This window comes from Humulus lupulus, chromosome 6 (assembly GCF_963169125.1).
Source record: "Humulus lupulus chromosome 6, drHumLupu1.1, whole genome shotgun sequence".
NCBI lineage: Eukaryota > Viridiplantae > Streptophyta > Magnoliopsida > Rosales > Cannabaceae > Humulus > Humulus lupulus.
This window is the reverse complement of record NC_084798.1, coordinates 140,330,699-140,357,113: the sequence shown is the minus strand read 5'-3', so window position 1 is coordinate 140,357,113 and position 26,415 is coordinate 140,330,699. Positions and strand designations below refer to the sequence as shown.

Here is a 26,415-nt window from a genome sequence, read left to right as displayed (position 1 = left end):
ATTTAAAACAAAAATACAAACTTTTGAGCCGTAAGTGGATTTTTGAAGAACAAAAAAACACCTTTTGTTAAATGATTCAATTGTGCCCTTAAACCCTGTTTTGATGAACAAAAAATTTAATATAAAAACACAATTTATAGAAAAAATGATTGTTTTTTTATTTAGAGTTGTTTGTTTTATGAATTATTCTACTTTCTTTTCTAAACCAAAAAGTAAACAAAACTAATCTTTAGTACCTATTACACGATACAAATTATAAAATAGTGGTCACATTTTTCCGCTGCCTCAACTTATTAAAACATATTATGCCCTTAAACTCGGTTTTGATAAACAAAAAATTTAATTTTAAAACACAATTTTATAGATGGAATGATTGTTTTTTATTCGGATTTGTTAGTATAATGAATTATTATGTAAATTATTCTACCTTTTTGACCAGGACAACCATAAAACAAAACTAAAGATCAAAATTGAAAAAAAATAAATAAAGAAAAGAGGTCACATAGAGTTGGACCTCTGACCAAGTGGCAAAAAAACCAACATTACCAAGACAAATTATGATACAAGATGGATATCTTAATTTTTCATAAACATTTCGTGAGATATAAAAGGAAGTAAAAGTTTGAAGTTTCATGGGAGTATAATTAACAAATACATCAACAACAATGATTTTCATACATCACTCACCCATTATATCAGTTTATTTTGTTTGAAATAGCAAAATAAAACATGAACCTTTTGAAAAAAAATGGTACTTAACATAGAATTAGTTGCCAAAACAGCATTTTTTTGAGAAATTATTCGCTGCTTGTTAGTGACCACGGTGTTAACCCCTCAAGGGAAACGGAATAAATGACTCTTTAAAGATTTAAAACAGAAAATACAAACTTTTGAGCCGTAAGTGGGTTTTTGAAGAAAAAAAAAATTAAAAAATGATGGTTTCAGGGGTGCAACACGAGGACTCCCCAGGAGGTCACCCATCCTAGTACTACTCTCGCCCAAGCATGCTTAACTGCGGACTTCTGATGGGATCCGGTGCATTAGTGCTGGTATGATCGCAACCGGAATGTTTGGTCCGCAATATTCATTTATAGCGAACGCGTGTGTCCTCCCTTTTCTCCCTCGGATCAACTAGGAACTTCTTATTCGCTGCTTGTTAGTGACCACGGTGTTAACCTCTCAAGGGAAACGGAATAAATGACTCTTTAAAGATTTAAAACAAAAATACAAACTTTTGAGCCGTAAGTGGATTTTTGAAGAACAAAAAAACACCTTTTGTTAAATGATTCAATTGTGCCCTTAAACCCTGTTTTGATGAACAAAAAATTTAATATAAAAACACAATTTATAGATAAAATGATTGTTTTTTTATTTAGAGTTGTTTGTTTTATGAATTATTCTACTTTCTTTTCTAAACCAAAAAGTAAACAAAACTAATCTTTAGTACCTATTACACGATACAAATTATAAAATAGTGGTCACATTTTTCCGCTGCCTCAACTTATTAAAACATATTATGCCCTTAAACTCGGTTTTGATAAACAAAAAATTTAATTTTAAAACACAATTTTATAGATGGAATGATTGTTTTTTATTTGGATTTGTTAGTATAATGAATTATTATGTAAATTATTCTACCTTTTTGACCAGGACAACCATAAAACAAAACTAAAGATCAAAATTGAAAAAAATAAAAATAAAGAAAAGAGGTTACATAGAGTTGAACCTCTGACCAAGTGGCAAAAATACCAACATTACCAAGACAAATTATGATACAATATGGATATCTTAATTTTTCTTAAACATTTCGTGAGATATAAAAGGAAGTAAAATTTTGAAGTTTCATGGGAGTATAATTAACAAATACATCAACAACAATGATTTTCACATATCACTCTCCCGTTGTATCAGTTTATTTTGTTTCAAATAGCAAAATAAAACATGAACCTTTTGAAAAAAATGGTACTTAACATAGAATTAGTTGCCAAAACAGCATTTTTTTGAGAAATTATTCGCTACTTGTTAGTGACCACGGTGTTAACCCCTCAAGGGAAACGGAATAAATGACTCTTTAAAGATTTAAAAAAGAAAATACAAACTTTTGAGCCGTAAGTTGGTTTTTGAAGAACAAAAAAAAAAAAGAAAAAAAGATGTTTTCAGGGGTGCTACACGAGGACTTCCCAGGAGGTCACCCATCCTAGTACTACTCTCGCCCAAGCACGCTTAACTGCGGAGTTCCGATGGGATCCGGTGCATTAGTGCTGGTATGATCGCACCCGGAATGTTTGGTCCGCAATATTCATTTATAGCGAACGCGTGTGTCCTCCCTTTTCTCCCTCGGATCAACTAGGAACTTCTTATTCGCTGCTTGTTAGTGACCACGGTGTTAACCCCTCAAGGGAAACGGAATAAATGACTCTTTAAAGATTTAAAACAGAAAATACAAACTTTTGAGCCGTAAGTGGGTTTTTGAAGAACAAAAAAAAAAAAAAAAATGATGTTTTCAGGGGTGCAACACGAGGACTTCCCAGGAGGTTACCCATCATAGTACTACTCTCGCTGTAACGCCCTACTTCCTTAGAGCCGTTACTGAGTGAGTTTTTAAGACAAAACAGTGTGCAATGAACTCGCTAACCGAGGTTTTTGAAACAAAAGTGTGACTAATTAAAAGTTAAGGCTGTAATCTTTGAAAATGCATCGTTTCATCAAAACTTCTATTATTAAACAGTTGGGATCCCAAAATAAGGTTTGAAAACTAATTACATCTTGAAATAAGGTTACAGTTTGAGAAATTATAAAATTATAGATTATTACAGCCATTTTAGAATAAACCCCCAACCAAATCAGTCGGGCAGGCCGAACATGTACACGTCGCTTCACGCTCTCCGTACTCATGGTTGGTTGACTCAGTCATTGCCCTTACCTGCAACACAGAGCACCCGTGAGCCAAAGCCCAGCAAGAAAACTCATGCAGGACATAACATATGCAATGTATACAGTTTATCATAACAGATAATCCACAATAAACAAGTCAATCATTAGACTAAGCAAACACGGCCAAGCCGCCCCAGAGCCTTACCGAAGCCTGGGGTATCGGTTCTCACCGCGAGGATAACTCATGTATCCCTTGGGTCCCACCCTGAATATAGCATCCCATGTGCTAGGTGTTACTTTCGGCCCACGGCCGCCCCGGCTTACGCCGTACTCGGCCCACGGCCGCCCCGGCCTACGCCGTACTCGGCCCACGGCCGCTCATTTCATCATAATCACACATATAGTACATTCGAAATAATCATTCACACACATCATGATTCATTTAAGTTTAAACATTTGCACATAATACAATCTGGGGCCATGCCCTAACCTCGGGTGTTATAGTTTTCTTACCTGCATTCCGAGCCTCCTGATGCACTAAAGCCTCGAGCACGGTCCTCTAGCACGAGCCTCTCAAAGAACCTAGTCACAACACACAAGAAACATCCCTCATTACTAATCAACCCAAAACCACTTTCCGGGACAAATCCCGCACTCTCGGGACCCCTAAATCCTTAGAACAACACCCCGGAGGCATCCCCCGAACCCCCGGAGCAAAGGCCTAAAATTGCCTAAAAATGATGCCCTGAAATTAGCCTTGTGCCGCGGCACCACATCCTTGTGCCGCGGCACCCATCAGTCAGAGGCTCCCTTGCCGCGGCACGAAAAACCTGTGTCGCGGCACGCCTTCGCAGACCCAGAATTCTGGGTTTTCTCCTGCGTTTTCTCCGAGCTAAAACCTTACCAAATCAACCCAAACTCACACCCAAGCCCCAAAACCAACTCAAGACTCCAAATAAACCATCCAACAACCCATAAACATCACCAAAACATCTAAACACCCAATCAAATCCCCAAAATCCACATCCTTGATTTCAATTTCAGAAAAAATAAAAACTCAAACATCAAACTTAACCCATGCTCAAATTCTTAACCCACAACATAATCAAGCCTTAAATGTGTATAAAATTCCTTACCTCATATGGAGAATCCATCCCTAAGCTTCCTTCATCTCCTAGGTCTCCAACTTCTCCTTCTCTTCTTCTTCTTCTTCTTCCTCATGCCCTAGATTTTCCCTCTCTTTTCTCTTCTCTTCAAACACTATCAAGACCAAAATGGTTAAGCCCCAAACCGTGTACCCCATAAAACCAGCTGCCATTTATCTAATTCCCAACCAAATGACCATTTTGCCCCTCCTTGCCTATCCTTTCCCACCTAAACCTCAAGGGTACTTAAGTCTTTTCATTTCTATTTCATTTCTACCATTTTCTTTCTAAAACTTGTTACTCTCAGCAGTAACTAATGGCTACCCAGGTTACTAAATCTCCAATAACCATTACCCACTAAATCTCAACTTAACCATAAAATTCCCGAGGTACCCCTAGGCTCCTCCCGAGCCGGGTATAGAAATCCCGTTGTGACTCTTGAGTTAACGAGCTCTCTAGAACCGTCTCGGCACGTGCATCACAATAATACAACCACACCCACATGGTACAATTCACAGAATACAGTTATCACATATCAATACAGTTATGCCCAACATGGCCAAAATTACAATTATGCCCTTCTAACACGATCCGGGCCTACATGCATACTAGTAAACATAGTCATGCATCTCATTTAAACAAATAGCCAAATAACATGCTTTAAATCATAATCATGCATTTAATTCATAAAATCACACATAAATCCCAACCTGCCCTCCTGGCACACTAATCAAGGCCCTTAAGCCTTATTAGCGAATTTGGGTCGTTACACTCGCCCAAGCACGCTTAACTGCGGGGTTCTGATGGGATCCGGTGCATTAGTGCTGGTATGATCGCACCCGGAATGTTTGGTCCCCAATATTCAATTATAGCGAACGTGTGTGTCCTCCCTTTTCTCACTCGGATCAACTAGGAACTTCTTATTCGCTGCTTGTTAGTGACCACGGTGTTAACCCCTCAAGGGAAACGGAATAAATGACTTTTTAAAGATTTAAAACAGAAAATACAAACTTTTGAGCCGTAAGTGGATTTTTGAAGAACAAAAAAAAAAAAAAAAACATGATGTTTTCAGGGGTGCAACACGAGGACTTCCCAGGAGGTCACCCATCCTAGTTCTACTCTTGCCCAGGCTAGCTTAACTACGGAGTTCTGATTGGATCCGGTTCATTAGCGCTGGTATGATCGCACCTGGAATGTTTGGTCCGCAATATTCATTTATAGCGAACGCGTGTGTCCTCCCTTTTCTCCCTCGGATCAACTAGGAACTTCTTATTCGCTGCTTGTTAGTGACCACGGTGTTAGCCCCTCAAGGGAAACGGAATAAATGACTCTTTAAAGATTTAAAACAGAAAATACAAACTTTTGAGCCGTAAGTGGATTTTTGAAGAACAAAAAAAAAAAAAAAAAGATGTTTTCAGGGGTGCGACACGAGGACTTCCCAGGAGGTCACCAATCCTAGTACTACTCTCGCCCAAGCACGCTTAACTGCGGAGTTCTGATGGGATCCGGTGCTTTAGTGCTGGTATGATCGCACCCGGAATGTTTGGTCCGCAATATTCATTTATAGCGAACGCGTGTGTCCTCCCTTTTCTCCCTCGGATCAACTAGGAACTTCTTATTCGCTGCTTGTTAGTAACCACGGTGTTAGCCCCTCAAGGGAAACGGAATAAACGACTCTTTAAAGATTTAAAACAGAATATACAAACTTTTGAGCCGTAAGTGGATTTTTGAAGAACAAAAAAAACAAAAAAACACCTTTTGTTAAATGATTCAATTGTGCCCTTAAACCCTGTTTTGATGAACAAAAAATTTGATATAAAAACACAATTTATTGATAAAATGATTGTTTTTTTATTTAGAGTTGTTTGTTTTATGAATTATTCTACTTTCATTTTTAAACGAAAAATTAAACAAAACTAATCTTTAGTACCTATTACAAAATACAAATTATAAAATAGTGGTCATATTTTTCAGCTGCCTCAACTTATTAAAACATATTATGCCCTTAAACCCGGTTTTGATAAACAAAAAATTGAATTTTAAAACACAATTTTATTGATGGAATGATTGTTTTTTATTCGGATTTGTTAGTATAATGATTTATTATGTAAATTATTCTACCTTTTTGACCACGACAACCATAAAACAAAACTAAAGATCAAAATTGAAAAAAAATAAATAAAGATAAGAGGTCACATAGAGTTGGACCTCTGACCAAGTGGCAAAAATACCAACATTACCAAGACAAATTATGATACAAGATGGATATCTTAATTTTTCATAAACATTTCGTGAGATATAAAAGGAAGTAAAAGTTTGAAGTTTCATGGGAGTATAATTAACAAATACATCAACAACAATGATTTTCATACATCACTCACCCATTATATCAGTTTATTTTGTTTGAAATAGCAAAATAAAACATGAACCTTTTGAAAAAAAATGGTACTTAACATAGAATTAGTTGCCAAAACAGCATTTTTTTGAGAAATTATTCGCTGCTTGTTAGTGACCACGGTGTTAACCCCTCAAGGGAAACAGAATAAATGACTCTTTAAAGATTTAAAACAGAAAATACAAACTTTTGAGCCGTAAGTGGGTTTTTGAAGAAAAAAAAAAAAAAAATGATGCTTTCAGGGGTGAAACATGAGGACTCCCCAGGAGGTCACCCATCCTAGTACTACTCTCGCCCAAGCACGCTTAACTGCGGACTTCTGATGGGATCCGGTGCATTAGTGCTGGTATGATCGCAACCGGAATGTTTGGTCCGCAATATTCATTTATAGCGAACGCGTGTGTCCTCCCTTTTCTCCCTCGGATCAACTAGGAACTTCTTATTCGCTGCTTGTTAGTGACCACGGTGTTAACCCTTCAAGGGAAACGGAATAAATGACTCTTTAAAGATTTAAAACAAAAATACAAACTTTTGAGTCGTAAGTGGATTTTTGAAGAACAAAAAAACACCTTTTGTTAAATGATTCAATTGTGCCCTTAAACCTTGTTTTGATGAACAAAAAATTTAATATAAAAACACAATTTATAGATAAAATGATTGTTTTTTTATTTAGAGTTGTTTGTTTTATGAATTATTCTACTTTCTTTTTTAAACCAAAAAGTAAACAAAACTAATCTTTAGTACCTATTACACGATACAAATTATAAAATAGTGGTCACATTTTTCAGCTGCCTCAACTTATTAAAACATATTATGCCCTTAAACCCGGTTTTGATAAACAAAAAATTGAATTTTAAAACACAATATTATAGATGGAATGATTGTTTTTTATTCGGATTTGTTAGTATAATGAATTATTATGTAAATTATTCTACCTTTTTGACCAGGACAACCATAAAACAAAACTAAAGATCAAAATTGAAAAAAATAAAAATAAAGAAAAGAGGTTACATAGAGTTGAACCTCTGACCAAGTGGCAAAAATACCAACATTACCAAGACAAATTATGATACAATATGGATATCTTAATTTTTCTTAAACATTTCGTGAGATATAAAAGGAAGTAAAATTTTGAAGTTTCATGGGAGTATAATTAACAAATACATCAACAACAATGATTTTCACATATCACTCTCCCATTATATCAGTTTATTTTGTTTCAAATAGCAAAATAAAACATGAACCTTTTGAAAAAAATGGTACTTAACATAGAATTAGTTGCCAAAACAGCATTTTTTTGAGAAATTATTCGCTACTTGTTAGTGACCACGGTGTTAACCCCTCAAGGGAAACAGAATAAATGACTCTTTAAAGATTTAAAAAAGAAAATACAAACTTTTGAGCCGTAAGTTGGTTTTTGAAGAACAAAAAAAAAAAAAAAAAGACGTTTTCAGCGGTGCAACACGAGGACTTCCCAGGAGGTCACCCATCCTAGTACTACTCTCGCCCAAGCACGCTTAACTGCGGAGTTCTGATGGGATCCGGTGCATTAGTGTTGGTATGATCGCACCCGGAATGTTTGGTCCGCAATATTCATCTATAGCGAACGCGTGTGTCCTCCCTTTTCTCCATCGGATCAACTAGGAACTTCTTATTCGCTGCTTGTTAGTGACCACGGTGTTAACCCCTCAAGGGAAACGGAATATATGACTCTTTAAAGATTTAAAACAGAAAATACAAAATTTTAAGCCGTAAGTGGATTTTTGAAGTACAAAAAAACACCTTTTGTTAAATGATTCTATTGTGCCCTTAAAACCAGTTTTGATGAACAAAAAATTTAATATAAAAACACAATTTATAGATAAAAAGATTGTTTTTTTATTTAGAGTTGTTTGTTTTATGAATTATTCTACTTTCTTTTTTTAAAAAAAAAATTAAACATAACTAATCTTTAGTGCCTATTACACGATACAAATTATAAAATAGTGGTCACATTTTTCAGCTGCCTCAACTTATTAAAACATATTATGCCCTTAAACCCGGTTTTGATAAACAAAAAATTGAATTTTAAAACACCATTTTATAGATGGAATGATTGTTTTTTATTCGGATTTGTTAGTATAATGAATTATTATGTAAATTATTCTACCTTTTTGACCAGGACAACCATAAAACAAAACTAAAGATCAAAATTGAAAAAAAATAAATAAAGAAAAGAGGTTACATAGAGTTCAACCTCTGACCAAGTGGCAAAAATACTAACATTACCAAGATAAATTATGATACAATATGGATATCTTAATTTTTCTTAAACATTTCGTGAGATATAAAACGAAGTAAAATTTTGAAATTTCATGTGAGTATAATAAACAAATACATCAACAAAAATGATTTTCACATATGACTCACCCATTATATTAGTTTATTTTGTTTGAAATAGCAAAATAAAACATGAACCTTTTGAAAAAAATGGTACTTAACATAGAATTAGTTGCCAAAACAGCATTTTTTTGAGAAATTATTCGCTGCTTGTTAGTGACCACGGTGTTAACCCCTCAAGGGAAACGGAATAAATGACTCTTTAAAGATTTAAAACAGAAAATACAAACTTTTGAGCCGTAAGTAGGTTTTTGAAGAACAAAAAAAAAAAAAAAATGATGTTTTCAGGGGTGCAACACGAGGACTTCCCAGGAGGTCACCCATCCTAGTTCTACTCTCGCCCAGGCTCGCTTAACTGCGGAGTTCTGATTGGATCCGGTTCATTAGTGCTGGTATGATCGCACCTGGAATGTTTGGTCCGCAATATTCATTTATAGCGAACGCGTGTGTCCTCCCTTTTCTCCCTCGGATCAACTAGGAACTTCTTATTCGCTGCTTGTTAGTGACCACGGTGTTAGCCCCTCTAGGGAAACGGAATAAATGACTCTTTAAAGATTTAAAACAGAAAATACAAACTTTTGAGCCGTAAGTGGGTTTTTGAAGAACAAAAAAAAAAAAAAAATGATGTTTTCAGGGGTGCAACACGAGGACTTCCCAGGAGGTCACCCATCCTAGTACTACTCTCGCCCAAGCATGCTTAACTGCGGAGTTCTGATGGGATCCGGTGCATTAGTGCTGGTATGATCGCACCCGGAATGTTTGGTCCGCAATATTCATTTATAGCGAACGCGTGTGTCCTCCCTTTTCTCCCTCGGATCAACTAGGAACTTCTTATTCGCTGCTTGTTAGTGACCACGGTGTTAACCCCTCAAGGGAAACAGAATAAATGACTCTTTAAAGATTTAAAACAGAAAATACAAACTTTTGAGCCGTAAGTGGATTTTTGAAGAACAAACAAAAAAAAAAAACATGATGTTTTCAGGGGTGCAACACGAGGACTTCCCAGGAGGTCACCCATCCTAGTTCTACTCTCGCCCAGGCTCGCTTAACTGCGGAGTTCTGATTGGATCCGGTTCATTAGTGCTGGTATGATCGCACCTGGAATGTTTGGTCCGCAATATTCATTTATAGCGAACGCGTGTGTCCTCCCTTTTCTCCCTCGGATCAACTAGGAACTTCTTATTCGCTGCTTGTTAGTGGCCACGGTGTTAGCCCCTCAAGGGAAACGGAATAAATGACTCTTTAAAGATTTAAAACAGAAAATACAAACTTTTGAGCCGTAAGTGGATTTTTGAAGAACAAAAAAAAAAAAAAAAAAAAGATGTTTTCAGGGGTGCGACACGAGGACTTCCCAGGAGGTCACCATTCCTAGTACTACTCTCGCCCAAGCACCCTTAACTGCGGAGTTCTGATGGGATCCGGTGCTTTAGTGCTGGTATGATCGCACCCAGAATGTTTGGTCCGCAATATTCATTTATAGCGAACGCGTGTGTCCTCCCTTTTCTCCCTCGGATCAACTAGGAACTTCTTATTCGCTGCTTGTTAGTGACCACGGTGTTAGCCCCTCAAGGGAAACGGAATAAATGACTCTTTAAAGATTTAAAACAGAATATACAAACTTTTGAGCCGTAAGTGGATTTTTGAAGAACAAAAAAAAACAAAAAAACACCTTTTGTTAAATGATTCAATTGTGCCCTTAAACCCTGTTTTGATGAACAAAAAATTTGTTATAAAAACACAATTTATTGATAAAATGATTGTTTTTTTATTTAGAGTTGTTTGTTTTATGAATTATTCTACTTTCATTTTTAAACGAAAAATTAAACAAAACTAATCTTTAGTACCTATTACACGATACAAATTATAAAATAGTGGTCATATTTTTCAGCTGCCTCAACTTATTAAAACATATTATGCCCTTAAACCCGGTTTTGATAAACAAAAAATTGAATTTTAAAACACAATTTTATAGATGGAATGATTGTTTTTTATTCGGATTTGTTAGTATAATGAATTATTATGTAAATTATTCTTCCTTTTTGACAAAGACAACCATAAAACAAAATTAAAGATCAAAATTGAAAAAAAATAAATAAAGAAAAGAGGTTACATAGAGTTGAACCTCTGACCAAGTGGCAAAAATACCAACATTACCAAGATAAATTATGATACAATATGGATATCTTAATTTTTCTTAAACATTTCGTGAGATATAAAAGGAAGTAAAATTTTGAAATTTCATGGGAGTATAATAAACAAATACATCAACAACAATGATTTTCACATATGACTCACCCATTATATTAGTTTATTTTGTTTGAAATAGCAAAATAAAACATGAACCTTTTGAAAAAAATGGTACTTAACATAGAATTAGTTGCCAAAACAGCATTTTTTTGAGAAATTATTCGCTGCTTGTTAGTGACCACGGTGTTAACCCCTCAAGGGAAACGGAATAAATGACTCTTTAAAGATTTAAAACAGAAAATACAAACTTTTGAGCCGTAAGTGGGTTTTTGAAGAACAAAAAAAAAAAAAAAATTGATGTTTTCAGGGGTGCAACACGAGGACTTCCCAGGAGGTCACCCATCCTAGTACTACTCTCGCCCAAGCACGCTTAACTGGGGAGTTCTGATGGGATCCGGTGCATTAGTGCTGGTATGATCGCACCCGGAATGTTTGGTCCGAAATATTCATTTATAGCGAACGCGTGTGTCCTCCCTTTTCTCCCTCGGATCAACTAGGAACTTCTTATTCGCTGCTTGTTAGTGACCACGGTGTTAACCCCTCAAGGGAAACGGAATAAATGACTCTTTAAAGATTTAAAACAGAAAATACAAACTTTTGAGCCGTAAGTGGATTTTTGAAGAACAAAAAAAAAAAAAAAAACATGATGTTTTCAGGGGTGCAACACGAGGACTTCCCAGGAGGTCACCCATCCTAGTACTACTCTCGCCCAAGCACGCTTAACTGCGGAGTTCTGATGGGATCCGGTGCATTAGTGCTGGTATGATCGCACTCGGAATGTTTGGTCCGCAATATTTATTTATAGCGAACGCGTGTGTCCTCCCTTTTCTCCCTCGGATCAACTAGGAACTTCTTATTCGCTGCTTGTTAGTGACCACGGTGTTAGCCCCTCAAGGGAAACGGAATAAATGACTCTTTAAAGATTTAAAACAGAAAATACAAACTTTTGAGCCGTAAGTGGATTTTTGAAGAACAAAAAAAACAAAAAAACACCTTTTGTTAAATGATTCAATTGTGCCCTTAAACCCTGTTTTGATGAACAAAAAATTTAATATAAAAACACAATTTATAGATAAAATGATTGTTTTTTTATTTAGAGTTGTTTGTTTTATGAATTATTCTACTTTCTTTTTTAAACCAAAAATTAAACAAAACTAATCTTTAGTGCCTATTACACGATACAAATTATAAAATAGTGGTCACATTTTTCAGCTGCCTCAACTTATTAAAACATATTATGCCCTTAAACTCGATTTTGATAAACAAAAAATTGAATTTTAAAACACAATTTTATAAATGGAATGATTTTTTTTTATTCGGATTTGTTAGTATAGTGAATTATTATGTAAATAATTCTACCTTTTTGACCCGGACAACCATAAAACAAAACTAAAGATCAAAATTGAAAAAAAAAAATAAAGAAAATAGGTTACATAGAGTTGAACCTCTGACCTAGTGGCAAAAAAACTAACATTACCAAGACAAATTATGATACAATATGGATATCTTAATTTTTCTTAAACATTTCGTGAGATATAAAAGGAAGTAAAATTTTGAAGTTTCATGGGAGTATAATTAACAAATACATCAACAATAATGATTTTCATACATCACTCACCCATTATATCAGTTTATTTTGTTTGAAATAGCAAAATAAAACATGAACCTTTTGAAAAAAATGGTACTTAACATAGAATTAGTTGCCAAAACAGCATTTTTTTGAGAAATTACTAAGCCAAACCGCCCTTGGACGTTTAAAATGGATAGATCTCGAAAAAATACCAAAATTAAAAAAAAAAATCAACTAAAACGGACAACCGAGCGTTAAGTTATGCTTATTTAAAGTTTTAATTAAATTTTAAGCAGTTCAGAAGTACGTAATCTTCTACTTTACACTCATTCTCGCCCTAAACTAATTGTTTCATTACAAAGCTTTGGAAAAATTGTGTGAAAACGAGTGGTCACATAGCTAAATTGGTTAAGAAATAGTAAAGATATTTGTGCTGGAAGCTAGTAACTGCTCTTTACACGACTGTTTTCTGCATGCACAACAACCAACGCACCAAGTATTTGCTATCTATCAACACTTTGTTACCCACGTGACTTTTATAAAAGAAAAACTAAAACTTAATAGATATATCACATCAAACGCCACATCTCCTTTTTTATTTTCTTATTTTATTTATTTATTTAATTCAATCCAACTATATTATTTGTTAGCTATATAATATACTTCATTGCTGACTTTTATTTTATAAAAGCAAGATTATTTTATTGCTGTCTTTCAATGTTCTTCTGACGAAGCTTTCCCTAACCCTATTTCTTCAATCTTGGTGAGAGCCTCGAATTGTCTGGGTGAATACCAAGAGAGGTTTGATTCTGGGGGAGTTTTGATAAAGAAGCTACGTACTGCCTCTTACAGGTTTCCACTCTCTGCCATGTTTCTTTTCTGTTCCTCTTTATGTTATTTTCTACCGGCTGCTACTACTTTTCATCTCGAAAAAATATCCAAATTAAAAAAAAAATCATCTCAATCAGATAAACGGGTGCAAAGTTATGCCTTTTAGAAGTTTTCCTTATAATTTATGCAATTTTTAATCTCTCGCTCTTTCCCCTTTTATGATTCTTCTTCTCAAATTTTTATTTGATGCAAATTTCATTATAATTTATGAAATTTCTTTACTATTGCTTTATTACAAGGTATATTTTAACAATTTTTTGAAAAATTGTTTTTATATTATTGTTCATATATATTTATTCTTTATTAATTACAATAAAATAATGAAAATTATGTCTTATTTACTTTTAAAAATGATCAAAATCAAGAGCATGATTAACTTTAAAAACAACATGTTTCATGTAAATTATTCGGAATTTTAAAAAAATTTGTGAGAGGTTCTAAATAACTATACTATACACCGTCATATAAAAAAAATTAGATTGTAACTTATTTATGTGACGAAAACACAAAAACAAAATTGTTGGTCTATCCACATAATTTTGTTGCATGCATAAAAGACTAATATGGATGCATCGCAATACTTCGTGAAAGTTGTCATACGAAGATATTAAACACTTATCAATTAATTTTAATGGTCTGCCTTCTTTAGGATTTTTACAAAAATATTTTTAATCAAAATTGTTATAAGAAATTAAATAGTACTTTTATTTGATTTATAAGATGCAAGTGCCATGCATTGGGGTGTGCCCCAAGGGGTACCCAGTTTTGTACCCATGGGTGAGGACTCACACACTTGACTACCACACACGTGCCGCCGTCCGTCCGACTGAGCTGAGCTGAGCTGGTAGGTGGGTGGTGTGGTGTCGTACTTTATTTTTTGAGAAAAAATTATTTAATAAAATAAATATTTTTAATTTTTATTTATTAATTAATTTTAAAACAGTTTTTTTGGAAGCAGTAAAACGTGATCCGTTTTAACTGCATATGACCACAATATTTCCTCCCACGTTTGAAAAATGTTTTTCTTACCGTTTTGCACAGATCGACTTCTTTACATAAGTCAGATAAGAATAAACGGGAAGATACATCTTTTCACTGAAAAAAAATCACCATTGATATAATCGAATTTTCTCTGAGCTTGAGGGTGTAAGAGAGCGAAGCCTTTCGGTGCAGAGAGGAATCGTATACAGAGGCGTGGTTGATAGACTACCGTGCACACTTGGGGTAGAGCCGCGAAACGTCTTAAAGAGAGCGACATAGTCTGAGACTCAGGCAGAAAAATTGATCGGTAATTTCGTTCCAATTTTATTTTCTATTGAGGAATATCAATTTCAAGACGATCTGTTCTGCTATGGCTACTACCGATGATTTTTCTGGTTCTACCTCTATTGATATTAACAAACCATTTCGTTTTGAGGGTTTGCACTTTAAGCGTTGGAAATAGAAGATGCTTTTTTATCTGACCATGAAAAAGGTTGCGTTTGTACTCACTGTTCTGAAGCCGGTTGTCTCTGAAGCCTCGACCAACAAAGACAAAGAGATTGAACGCGAGAAGCAACAGAAGGACTTGGACTCCTGGGTGGAAAACAATTTCATTGTCTTGATCGGTTCATTGTCTTGGTGATACTCTGCGACAGAAATGATTCAAGGGTTAGAGAAACTGAAGGAATGACTAATACATTCTGCTGCGTATAATGTAAGTGTTCTTATCATTATCTATATTTAAATTCAATTATAGAAACATGCTCTAGGTTTTCTTATATTAATTTGTTTAATATTAGATTTACATGAAAATAAACAAGATGTTGTATAAGGTTTCCAAACAAACAGAACAATGCAACACCCTAATTAGTTGGCCACCTAACAAGATATCACAAGATTCATAAAATTCAATTAAAAGAATAGAAGCAATTTAATACAAGTGAATAGAAGGAATAAATTTCATCATTGCATTCAAGATTTTGTCTTAGGTTTTGAAATAATCCTTAACCTAAAAGAGAACTACTCCATAATCAGTTGACCCTCAAATTGGTCAACGACACGGAGTCAGATAAATGATATAAAATGAAATGAAAACAAGAAGAAATTCAAATGGAAAAGTAAACAACACAAACAATTTATAGTGGTTCGGCCCCAATTGTATGGTAATGACATACGTCCACTTATTGTTCTTATTGATGTAGAGTCCCGATACTGTGATCAATGAACTAAAGTTCACGAGTTTCACAAGCCTTGGGAGAATTACAACTTCAGTGAATAATCACACTATAATTTTCTCTCAGGATTCAAAGATCCAAAATTCTTCTCCCTTGAGCCCTTTGATTATTATTTATAGGCTCAAGAAGAGTACATGGGCCAATGGGCCCTAATTACAATTAAGACATGCGTATCTAGGTAATAAGAGAAATTGTAATTAATGCGTAATTACAAGATTGCATATCAAAAGAAAATAAATGAAAGTACGCGACCAGGCTGGTCGACTGGAAGCGCGATGAATGATAAACCAATAATCTCCTGTTCGATGGCCGAGCAGGATACTCACTTAAAGCCGTCACGTGCCTGCCACGTGTAGGTCAATTCTGCCACGTCATTAAGGGCTGTTTTTGGGTAAACATTTGCCCCCCAAGTTTATTTTACTGCGACCAACATAAAATAAACTTAGACAATAGACCTTTCATATGTCTTGTCAAATCTGTTAGAGCCGTCCATGCCTTCTCGAAAAAGGCAACCAATCATATCTTTGTAGTTTCCCAAAAAGTGGTTTGACGGCTATTACGCTTTTCCATGCCTCGAAAAATCACCCCTCATGATTACCTCTGTAACCGTGCTTCGACCAATATATATAACCCTTCATATTTACCTTTTTCCTTTTACTTTTTATATTATTCTAAAGAGCACTGAAGAACAGAACCCTTAGAACCCAGAAGGCCCAAACGATCTTAACGATCCACGGAGATTTTTCCCAGCCATTCATCGTCTCAGACATTTGCACTAATCTTTATCCAATTAAGTTTTTCGAACGTCTCCGTCGTTGAGATGCCATGCAATATTTAGTTTCTGGTTTGTTTCAGACTTTGAGTTCCTGAATGTTCTTGAAAACTGATTTGGGGTAAATGGGCACGTAGGTCTGAGCATGATAGGATAAGGAAAAAACACTACATGAGGCTTAGGAATTGGTTTGGGAGATATGATTATTGATTTAGGGCATAAAATCGAAGTAAAAATTCAATTTTTAAGCATGTAGAAAAAACTGGGTTTTTCCCGCCCTTTCTCAGAGTCAAAATTTTTTTCTAGAAAAACTTTTCACTTCTGCTTTTTAATCCATTATCCAAACTGTTCGCATAGAATTTAGTGTTTTTGTTAGAATGTTGCTGGTTGTATAAAAGCTTAACTTTTATACATGAGCAACGTTATTCTAACTTTTCCACATTCTTGGTCTTTTGGCTATAGATTCTCATCTCCCTTTCTATGTTCACATATTTTCATGCACAACCCGTGGGGAGGTGAGAGGCTGATCGACGACAACTTGCTTGCGCAGTTACTCGAAGATCAAGAATAGCCGTCACTGCTAATCCCGAAAATTCCTTTTTCTCATAACCCTTCAAATAGATGTTCGACCAGCCCAGCCAACATGGGTCGCGTAAAATCCACTGCTCAAAAGAAAAAGAAAACAACCACTCCTCCTGCCAAACAGCCTACTCCTCGGGTTGAAAATCCTTCGACCAGTCCTCAACCTGAAAACACTTCCCAGCTAGAAATCCAAACAAAAGCCCAACCTCGGGACGTCCTTCGACCATAGGAGGAATGATACGTAGTACCTCCTAGCAACATTACAGCTAGGATGGTAGGGAATTATCTCAAGAAGTACGGACTTCCTAGGATAACCCTAATCAAGCCTACAATCGACTAGCGAGCAAACCTGCCTGGGGGCGCCTTCAGCTCCTGGTCGAGATATCACATTGAGGCAGGGGAAACCTTGCCTCTTTATCTGTTTTCCCAGGGGGTGGCCAACAATTTCGAGGTCGCTGCCTTCCAAATCACCCCAAATGGATATAGAGTTCTCTCTGCTCTCTATATCCTGTACAGCCATAAGAAATGGCCCGTTCCTACTCCACATGAAATCAATTATTTTTTTGATCTCAAGTCCAACCCCAATCATAAAAACGCGGGGTTCTTCCACTTTTAGCACCAGGAATCTGCTTGCACTTTCCTGAGTTAGATCACCCATAAGTCCAACGTGGGAAAGTATTTCTAGGAGTACTTTTTAACACTGGACCTGGTCGCCAACAATCTGGCCTTCACTGAAGGAGGTAAATTGTTTATTCACTGGTCGCTTAATTTCCTTTAGCTTTTCTGCACATTCCTTAGAACTTTGGTGTCATTCAGGTCCATGGCGTCGACCAACTCCTACTCTAAAAATGGAGATACGAGCAGCATCCTTGGCCAGCATGACAAATATTGAAAAAAGTGTTAAAGAGCTAGTCACAGAGGCCAATCTCAGGTTGGTTGGCCTTCTGGCACCTCACCAGGACGTGAGGGAATCAACTGCTGGGAGTGCTACCGGTGAAGAAGTTCCTGAGTAGCACCAAGATGTGTCACAACCTCCAAGGAGGAGGACAACGGGAGTGACCATCAGGGAACCCTCTAGCACCCCACGAGCAGCTGCTGCCCCTGCTCCACCAGGAAAGGGCAAGTAGAAGGTTTCTGAACACCCCGAGCCTATTCTTGAATCTTCAGATGAGAACGATACTAACTTCTCACTCTTATACAGTTTGCCCATTCCCTATCATTTATTTGACGGGGATGGCAACTTTAAATACACGCCTAATTTAAATTCAGACTTCTTCAAGGCAGTGAGTGAGTGTAGCAGTAGTACAATAAATAATGTAGCGACCAATAGTTGTAGCTTGGTTATTTTACTTGTAATTTCTTTGATCTTATTTCCTTGATTTAGTAAGTATCTCCATCTATATTGCCTGACCATTCGCTTCTATTTTGCAGTCATGTCAGCTAAAGATCTGTTCGACCTATATAGCGAACCTGAACCCGCTGCTCCTTCGAGCAAGAAAAAGGGGAGCAGGCAACATCGCGGAGAGAGTAGTAGCAACCCTCCGAACAAAAAGACTCGGACCACGGATCCTCCAATACCAGTTCCTTCCAAGGAAACAATGCCTCCTCCAGCTCCCATCGACCAGACGTCTCCCCATCTGTTATAGGATGATAAGAAATACTGAACTTCAACTGCGTTCCCATAGCCTTCTGTAAACTTCCCCAGAACTTGGAAGTAAAAGTGGGGTCACGATCTGACACGATCAACCTCGGCGCTCCAAGGAGACGCACGATCTCTCTCACATAGAGATCTGCATAATGATCAACTGTATATGTAGTCCTCACTGGCAAGAATTGAGCTGATTTGGTATAGCGATCCACTATAACCCAAATAGAATCATGCTGACAAACAGTCCTGGGTAACCCCACCACGAAATCCATTGTGATGTCATCCCATTTCCACTCTGGGATATCCAGAGGCTGCAATAATCCTATCGGCCTCTGATGCTCAGCCTTGACCTGTTGGCATGTCAAGCACTTAGCCACATATTCCACTACATCCTTCTTCATCCCCGGCCACCAATACAATGATCTCACATCCTGATAGATCTTTGTGGTGCCTGGATGCAAAAAGTAAGGTGTAGTATGAGATTCATCCAGAATCTCTCGCCTCATAGCAGTGTCTAACGGAACACATATCTGCCCCTTGTACCGCAGCAAGCCTAAATCAGACACTGTATAATCTCTGGATGCTCCAGCCAAAACATCCTCTCTGATCTTGATCAGCTGTGGATCACTCAACTGACCCTCCTTGATTCTTTCCAACAGTGTAGACTGTAGCGTAATATTGGCCAACTGGCCCACCAGCAACTCTATACCAGCTCTGGTCATATCACCAGCTAACTCTCTGGCTATAAGCCTCGCACTATAAATCTGCCCCAGACCCTTCCGGCTTCAGGCATCAGCTACCATGTTGGCTTTTCCAGGATGATACAAAATCTCACAGTCATAATCTTTTACTAACTACAGCCAACATCTTTGTCTCATATTCAAATCTTTCTGGGTGAAGAAGTATTTCAGGCACTTGTGGTCTGTATAGATCTCACACTTCTCCCCATAAAGATAGTGCCTCCATATCTTTAAAGAAAAGACCATAGCCACCAACTCCAAATCATGAGTGGGATATCTCTTTTCATACTCCTTCAGCTGACGTGAAACATAAGCAATTACTTTCTTTGACTGCATCAGAACACAACCCAAACCTTGATGTGAAGCATCCCAATAAATCACAAATTTCTCCTGATCTATTGGAAGACTTAGAACTGTAGTTGTAATCAATCTCTGCTTCAGTTCCTGGAAGCTGTTCTCACACTTGTCTGACCACACAAACTTTTGATTCTTGTGTGTCGGCTCAGTCAATGCAGTAGCAATTTTTGAGAACCTTTCCACAAAACGCTTGTAATAACCTACCAATCCAAGGAAACTTCTAACCTCAGAAGCATTCTTTAGCCTTGGCCAATCTTTGACTACCTCAATCTTTGCTGAATCTACTTTAATCCCCTCCTTATTGACAATGTGCCCAAGAAAAGATACCTGAGACAACCAGAACTCACATTTCTTGAAATTTGCAAACAATCTGTGTTCCCCCAGTCTCTGTAGAACCAACCTCAAATGCAGCTCATGCTCTGACTCAGACAGAGAATATACCAGGATATCATCGATGAAGACGATCACAAACTGGTCCAGATAATCCTTGAACACTCTGTTCATCATATCCATAAAAGCAGCTGGGGCATTAGTCAATTAAAAAGACATGACTAAAAACTCATAATGCCCATACCTAGTACGAAAAGCAGTCTTTGGTATGTCTCCCTCCTTGACCCTCAACTGATGATAACCAGAACGAAGGTCGATCTTTGAGAATACCTTTTTACCTTGCAACTGATCAAACAAATCATGTATCCTTGGCAAAGGATACTTATTCTTGATTGTAAACTTATTCAGTTCTCTGTAATCAATACACATCCTCAGATAACCATCCTTTTTCTTCACGAACAGAACTGGCGTACCCCAAGGTGAGAAACTAGGTCTGATAAAACCCAAATCCAACAGTTCTTGCAACAGTACCTTTAATTCTTTCAACTCAGCTGGGGCCATTTTGTAAGGTGCTCTAGACACTGGCTCCATCCTTGGTGCCAGTTCTATCACAAACTCTATCTCTCTATGCGGTGGCAACCTTGTCAAATCTTCTGGAAACACATCCAGGAATTCACAAACTAATCTGGTCTCTTCTGGTCTCACTGGCATGACCTGAGTGGTGTCAACCGCACTGGCTAAGAACCCAATGCAACCCCCTTGCTATAGATCTCTAGCCCTCAAAATAGAAATCATAGGTATGCGAGGTCCATGCATAGTACCAACAAACACAAAAGGATCCTCACCTTCAAGCTCAAAGGTGACCATCTTCCTTGTGCAATCAATGGTTGCCCCACTCTTTACCAACCAATCCATACCCAATATCATATCGAAGTCAGTAATAACATACTCTATCAAATCCACTGGCAACTTTGTGCCCTCCACTGTCACTGGCAAAGATCTGACCCATCTCCTGGATACCACTAATTTCCCAGTGGGTAATAAAGTTCCAAATCCCACAACATATAAAACACAGGGTATACACAGTCTATCAATAATTCTACTAGCAACAAAAGAATATGTAGCACCAGAATCAATCAAAATATTATAAGGGGTTCCGGCCCTAAGAAGCTGATCGGAAACTATTGAGGGAGAAGCCTCAGCTTCTGCTTGTGTTAATGTGAACACTCGAGTTGGGGCCGAGTTGTCCGCTTTCCTGGGTTCTTCATTTCTTTCCTTAGGGCAGTCTTTCTTAAGATGGCCCACTAGTCTACATGAGAAGCAGGCCTTTGCTCTACACCATCCCAAATGGCGCCTCTTGCATCTAGGGCATTCAGGATGAGTCTTCCAGGCTTCACTACCACCTTGACAACCCATTGAAATACCACGAGGTTGCCTATCTGAACCTGGAACTGGGAAGGTGTCAAGAACCTTCCTCTTCTGATCACTGGGGCCTCCACCCCTACCAAAACCCACAAATGGAGGACTTGCCCTCCTAAACTCCTTTATGGCTGCATTATCTCGCCAGATCTTGTTCTCTGCACTCTCAGCTGTGAGTGCCTTCTCAACCACCTGTGCATAGGTGGTAACCCTAGCCACAATGGTAATGCGAACGTCACGGGCTAATCTAGGCTGTAGCCCTTGGAGAAATCTCTCCCTCCTGGTCCCATCAGTGGGCACCAGCTCCATGGAAAACTTTGCCAAACGATCAAACTTCAGGGCATATTCAGTCATTGAAAAACTCCCCTGAAGTAACCTGATGAACTCCTCAGCCTTTGCCGCCCTGATGGCATCATTATAATATTTCTCATTGAATAGAGTCTGAAACTCTTCCCAACTCAGGGCATTGATGTTTCTAGTCTGGGTTATAACCTCCCACCAAATTCGGGCATCCTCCCGAAACATATATGTGGCACAAGCCCCCCTCTCATTACCAGTCACCTTCATGAAGTCCAGGATGGTGGTAATCATGCTCATCCACTGCTCAGCTTTGGCAGGATCTGCACTGTCTTCAAAAACTGTAGGTTACTGCTTCCTGAACCTTTCATAGAGAGGCTCCCATTTGTTACCAACCTCAAGAAGCTGCTCAGCTGTTGGCACCGACACAGGAGGTGCCTCAGATACACTGTTCACTGTAGGAACCTGTTGTTGTCTCAGGAGGTGGAGTTCATATCCTTGTCTCAACACTGTAGTCTGCAGATCATTGAATAACTGCTGCCAGTTTGTAGGAGCTGGCTGTGGAATCTATCCCTGGTCAGTCTCTTGACCTTGATTATTATTATTCTGGTCTTGATCACTTGGGCCAGCTGACGTATCTGTCTGCCCTGGATTCATTCTTATCAACTTATACCTTGCTCAAACAATAGTCAATACGGCCAGTCAGTTAGTGATAACTAAACCTCTTGCCGCCTTACGGTCCAAGAACAAGCAGATAACTCTCATATTCCACAGTCATACAATTATATGCAAATAGATACATGATTATAACATTTAGCACTTAACATGTATCAAATAATAGCTCACAATGAACAATAATAATGAGTATGTTCCAGCAATATCATTACTATTTAGCACACGGTTGCTGAAGATGCATTATTCAGGGCACAATCTTAACATGGTGTCTCATGTAAATAGGTAAAGCATTTATACTATATTTAAGCAGTTATACATATAACTACATAAATAGTTACCAAACCATGAGTCGAGCTTATCTTCAGTGGTGAGTGTACATGCCCAGCCAGTCTACAGGAATCCTAAACCTTGGCATGCTTTGATACAAAGTTGTAAAGCCCTGGTTACCCCAAGACCGTTACGGTGAACTTTGAACCGTGAATTTAACTCGCTAACTGAGTTCTTTGGTTAAAAATGTGCTTCTAAGTGTTATTAATAGGTTAAGGTGGAAAACCAATCAAAACGAAATGATATATTTTATTTAAAACATAAAAGTGTTCATGGGCCCATAAAAAACGTTTACAAGTTATTTACAATGCAAAAGGGTCACTACTGTGTAAAATTTACAACCCGCCGATCTAAGCGGCAAAAATAGGGTAAACCCCCTAGTTCCCCTGAGAACTCCTTGGCCGTGGTGGTCAAGTGGCCGCATATGTACACATCACCACCTAAGCTCTCCACTCAAGGTTGGGTGAGCTTTTCTTTCCCTTTACCTACACCACATAGCACCCATGAGCCAAAGCCTAGCAAGAAAACAAAATAATGCACATAAATATTATCAAATGATTATAATTATAATGACACAGAGCTTAAAGCTATGAACAGATGAGTGAATATCACTTTTTGATTACATTAACCATGAATGAGCGTATAACCCTAATTAGATGAGTGATTTAACACTTGAGGTTCTGGTAAACCATAATGAGTGACTGACAAACAAGCCACTACCTTAAACAAATGAGTGGCTGATGGGTAAGTCACTAGCCTAAACAGATGAGTGACTGGTGGGTAAGTCAATAGCTTAAACAGATGAGTGACTAATGGGTAAGTCACTACGGGCTCGACACCCATAGCCATGTGACTAAATAGTCACTGGGGCTCGCTAGCCCTGACTCTAAATGACTAGCCTTTGGCTAGCCAAGCGCTTATAATATTCATCGAACTTGAGGTCGGTCCGACATCAATGCTCATTCGAGTCATTCAATGCAGATGTCGATTAGATCTAATCTTTATTCGCTTGCGATAGACATGCTAAGGCCATTCTTGACTTAAGAGTCAATACCATGTGACCAGTGCTCAGTACCACTGCCGAACTTGACTAATGAGTCACAGCTTCACAGTTGATACTGACACCATTGCCAATTCTGACTATTCAGTCAGTGCCATACACAAGTGAACAAGATTTGTTAAGCATTCATTACTCAATCCATGTCTACATTTAGAAATTCAACATGCCTCATGAATAACCATCCATGTCACATATGGGGTGCAGTTTTCTTACCTCTGATTCAAGCGAGAATTAACAAAAGAACAACCCTTGAGAACGATCTTTCTTTTAGTTCCTTAGCGGTCACCTAGTCATAACCAAATATGGGATTCCATCAATAAAAAGAATAACAAAGGTTCCCGAACCAAGACCTAGCCTCTGGGACATCGAATCCCACTAATTCGGGTAGTAGGAACGATCTCGAGGCCTAAGGTTGAGTTCCCATGATCAAAACACTCATTTGGCCTCAAAAACCCTCAAGAGCCGCGGCCCCAAAACCTTGAGCCGCAGTCCCCAGCCAAGCCAGGAGCACCAGGGGCAAGCAGCGCGGTGCCCCATACCCAGTGCCGTGGCCCCCAGTACACACAATCCCCACCGTCTTTAGCATCGAGCTCGGGCCGCGGTGCCCAAGAACAGGGCCGTTGCCCCACCTGGGAAACCTGCCATAACTCCGATTTCTCACTTTTAAATCCCTCCAAAAACCTACTTAAACATCTCCAAATCAACAAATTAAAGTTCCCAAACATCCCAATGATCCAAAATAATCAAATCTCAAGGCTCAAACAATTCAAAAACTCATTGACGCACAAAATCCAATTCAAAGCTTAGAAACTCTAAAACTCAAAACTTAAAGCTTAGATTACCTTTGATTAGGTTGTTTCTCGCTAAATCCTTCGATCAAGAAGCTTCTAATCTTTCCTACGATCGCTATGCCTCGATCCTCGCTTGATTCCAACTCCTAGAACTCAAGTTTTCTTCGAAATTGCAAGAACAGTGAAAAGAATTAACGGGAGAATGAGAAAGGTGTTTTAACGTAAGGTTGTTTCTGACAGACTACTTCAGGCTTAAGTAATCTCAAATAAAACCTAATGCTCGGGGTCCAAAAAAATCCCCCGAGGACAAAATAGTCAAAACTCCCAGAATTTCCTCCTGATCTCAATAACTCCCAATATATCTTCAAATAAACATTCTCATTATCCAATATCCCAATAATTGACCCCGTTATGAAAAAACAGCTAATTTGCAACTTAAGACCGTCTCATGCCGAATAGCTCGAACATATCCACATAACAATGGGATCTCATCCATAAATCACAACATGCACGGAAATACACAAATATGCCCTCAACAGGCCAAATTACCAAAATGCCCTTATAATCAAATGTGGACCCACATGCACGCACTTAACATCATATTATAATATAATTCACATAAACATGCACATAATCATTTAATGGCATAATAAAGCAATTATGGCCCTACCGACCTATTAATCTAGCCATTAAACCGCATTAGGGATTTTGGGGCATTACAATTTGTCTCTCAATGAAAGCACCAAAAATGTTGACCCTCAAATTGGTCAACGACACGGAGTCAGATAAACGATATAAAATGAGATTAAAACAAGAAGAAATTCAAATGGAAAAGTAAACAACACAAACAATTTATAGTGGTTCGGCTCAAATTGGATGGTAATGACCTACGCCCACTTATTGTTCTTATGGATGTAGAGTCCCAATACTGTGATCAATGAACTAGGGTTCATGAGTTTCACAAGCCTTGGGAGAATTACAACTTCGGTGAATAATCACACTATAATTTTCTCTCAGGATTCAAAGATCCAAAAGTCCTCTCCCTTGAGCTCTTTAATTCTTATTTATAGGCTCAAGAAGAGTACATGGGCCAATGGGCCCTAATTACAATTAAGACATGTGTATCTAGGTAATAAGAGAAATTGTAATTAATGCATAATTACAAGATTGAATATCAAAAGAAAATAAATGAAAGTATGCGACCAGGCTGGTCGACTGGAAGCGCGATGAATGATAAACCAATAATCTTCTGTTCGATGGCCGAGCAGGATATTCACTTAAAGCCGTCACTTGCCTGCCACGTATAGGTCAATTCTGCCACATCATCAAGGGCCGTTTTTGGGTAAACATAATCATAAACATGATCATAAACATAATCATAGATTGAAAATAAAGATGTTTTAGAGAAAATAAGAAAAACTAGATTGAATGTAGAAAATAATGATGTCTTATCTTCTCTTTTGCCGTTCTAATCTCTAAAATTCGTAATCCAAAAATTATTCTAGAAATTAGCCCTAAACCCTTTTATGGTCCCCTTCAAATTACATTTGAAAATTAAAATTTTAAAGTTGAAAAAGTATCGTAGGCCACGTCCACTATTGTGCGTCGCCGCAGCCATAACAGACTTTAGACAAAAACGCGGACTTAGGTCATGACCACCAGTATTCCTCGCTGTGGCCATTGCTCTCTGACTGTATGGG

The 26,415-nt window shown here is 37.7% G+C and overlaps 11 non-coding genes and 1 pseudogene across 11 annotated transcripts; all 12 read right to left on the bottom strand.

Moving 5' to 3' along the window:
* Positions 1-944: 944 nt before the first annotated feature.
* Positions 945-1,063, bottom strand: LOC133786653 (5S ribosomal RNA). The gene has a single exon (XR_009871800.1). It is a non-coding gene; the product is annotated as a 5S ribosomal RNA (ribosomal RNA).
* Positions 1,064-2,159: 1,096 nt separating this feature from the next.
* Positions 2,160-2,278, bottom strand: LOC133787166 (5S ribosomal RNA). Its single transcript, XR_009872226.1, has one exon. It is a non-coding gene; the product is annotated as a 5S ribosomal RNA (ribosomal RNA).
* A 2,812-nt stretch (positions 2,279-5,090) lies between these two features.
* Positions 5,091-5,209, bottom strand: LOC133787145 (5S ribosomal RNA; annotated as a pseudogene).
* A 227-nt stretch (positions 5,210-5,436) lies between these two features.
* On the bottom strand, positions 5,437-5,555 carry LOC133786628 (5S ribosomal RNA). The gene has a single exon (XR_009871777.1). It is a non-coding gene; the product is annotated as a 5S ribosomal RNA (ribosomal RNA).
* A 1,100-nt stretch (positions 5,556-6,655) lies between these two features.
* Positions 6,656-6,774, bottom strand: LOC133786972 (5S ribosomal RNA). Its single transcript, XR_009872109.1, has one exon. It is a non-coding gene; the product is annotated as a 5S ribosomal RNA (ribosomal RNA).
* Positions 6,775-7,867: 1,093 nt separating this feature from the next.
* On the bottom strand, positions 7,868-7,986 carry LOC133787908 (5S ribosomal RNA). Its single transcript, XR_009872896.1, has one exon. It is a non-coding gene; the product is annotated as a 5S ribosomal RNA (ribosomal RNA).
* Positions 7,987-9,080: 1,094 nt separating this feature from the next.
* LOC133786989 (5S ribosomal RNA) lies at positions 9,081-9,199 on the bottom strand. The gene has a single exon (XR_009872126.1). It is a non-coding gene; the product is annotated as a 5S ribosomal RNA (ribosomal RNA).
* A 227-nt stretch (positions 9,200-9,426) lies between these two features.
* LOC133788162 (5S ribosomal RNA) lies at positions 9,427-9,545 on the bottom strand. Its single transcript, XR_009873136.1, has one exon. It is a non-coding gene; the product is annotated as a 5S ribosomal RNA (ribosomal RNA).
* Positions 9,546-9,774: 229 nt separating this feature from the next.
* Positions 9,775-9,893, bottom strand: LOC133786987 (5S ribosomal RNA). Its single transcript, XR_009872124.1, has one exon. It is a non-coding gene; the product is annotated as a 5S ribosomal RNA (ribosomal RNA).
* A 230-nt stretch (positions 9,894-10,123) lies between these two features.
* LOC133787886 (5S ribosomal RNA) lies at positions 10,124-10,242 on the bottom strand. The gene has a single exon (XR_009872874.1). It is a non-coding gene; the product is annotated as a 5S ribosomal RNA (ribosomal RNA).
* Positions 10,243-11,346: 1,104 nt separating this feature from the next.
* LOC133786942 (5S ribosomal RNA) lies at positions 11,347-11,465 on the bottom strand. The gene has a single exon (XR_009872080.1). It is a non-coding gene; the product is annotated as a 5S ribosomal RNA (ribosomal RNA).
* Positions 11,466-11,695: 230 nt separating this feature from the next.
* Positions 11,696-11,814, bottom strand: LOC133787950 (5S ribosomal RNA). The gene has a single exon (XR_009872936.1). It is a non-coding gene; the product is annotated as a 5S ribosomal RNA (ribosomal RNA).
* Between the last annotated feature and the right edge of the window lie 14,601 nt (positions 11,815-26,415).